Source organism: Vulpes vulpes, chromosome X (genome assembly GCF_048418805.1).
Source record: "Vulpes vulpes isolate BD-2025 chromosome X, VulVul3, whole genome shotgun sequence".
NCBI lineage: Eukaryota > Metazoa > Chordata > Mammalia > Carnivora > Canidae > Vulpes > Vulpes vulpes.
The window spans coordinates 69856679-69858116 of NC_132796.1; the positions used below are offsets into that span (position 1 = coordinate 69856679).

The 1438-nt window shown below is 35.0% G+C and overlaps 1 non-coding gene across 1 annotated transcript; it reads left to right on the forward strand.

Annotated features, from left to right (window-relative positions):
• The first annotated feature begins 1076 nt into the window (after positions 1-1076).
• On the forward strand, positions 1077-1183 carry LOC112925780 (U6 spliceosomal RNA). The gene has a single exon (XR_003236200.1). It is a non-coding gene; the product is annotated as a U6 spliceosomal RNA (small nuclear RNA).
• Positions 1184-1438: the final 255 nt, after the last annotated feature.

Here is a 1438-nt window from a genome sequence, read left to right on the forward strand (position 1 = left end):
GGGGATGAGCACTGGGTGTTATTCTATATGTTGGCAAATTGAACACCAATAAAAAATAAATTTATTAAAAAAATAAAAAATAAAAAAATAAAAAGAAACAAATGGGGATACTAAAGGGGTTCAGGACAGGTCCTCCACCCATAACATGTACTTTGGAATGTGGATTATTTTGAGCTGAAAGCACTTGAGACCCTGCAGGCTCAAAAGAAACGTCTGCCTCCTCCCCTTTAACTACATAGAAGAATATAAATTGGGAGTCTTTCCCAGAATAAGGGTTATTAACTGAGATAAATTTCACCTGGGTGACCCATCTGTATGGGAAAAACAAACATCTAATTACCAAAAATATGTTCTTATCACCCTGTGAGATGCATTCCTTTCCTCTGAAATCCCAGACCCTTCTTAGTACAGAATGACATCTATACCTCATTTTGCCTGTCTTTAGAATTTCCATGTCTATGTGGATTCCCTGTATGTACACCTATTACATTTGATTTTTTTTTCTCTTAATCTGTCTCATGTCAGTTTGATTCTTAGTCCAGCTACAAAAGTCTTTGAGGGGACAGGAATTATTGCTCCCTGACAAGTTATATCGTCTAATGCACTATGCAATTTTAAATGTCTCCAGAACTGAGACATCCACTCTTTCATCATCAATTACAAATATGGAATTAATATATAAAATTACCTTCACATAAATTTACCCTTCCTTCTTTCCTTCCTTCTTTCTTTCTTCCTTCCTTCCCCCCTCCCTCCCTCCCCCTCTCTTTTTTCCTTTTCTTTTGTTCTTTTTTTTTTTGCCTATGAACCTTAGTTATATTTTTGAAACTTCCCTAACTGCTTTTATTTTTACCTTATTTATGGCTCTATACCTTTCACAGATGTGTTGAAAATACCATGTCCTGAATTTTTCTATGCTTACTAGTAGTAGTAATTCTGCGAAATTGCATGTTATTAACACAGGTAGTACATTATAAAGATGAAAAGGCCAGGATCCAAAATAAGACTGCCTGGATTTGAGTCCTGGCTCTGCCATACACATCACTCTCATTTTCCTCATCTGTAAAATGAGGACAGTGCTCACTTTGGAAGCACATATACTGAAATTGGAACAATATAAAGGAGACTAGCATGGCCCCTGTGCAAGGATGACATGCAAATTCATGAAGCATTCCATATTTTTTTGGACATTAAGGCGAGCACGTGATATAATGAGCACTGGATATTATATAAGACTGACAAATCACTGAACTCTACCTCTGAAACCAATAATACACTATATGTTAATTAACTGAATTTAAATTAAAAAATAAAATGAGGATAATCAAAGCACATGTGTAACTTCTAGAAGATTAACAGATACATGCTCACATATTAATTTTAATTATGATCTCCAGAGTATACCAAAGAACATGTGTTTTCAAAGGAAAAACAGAGT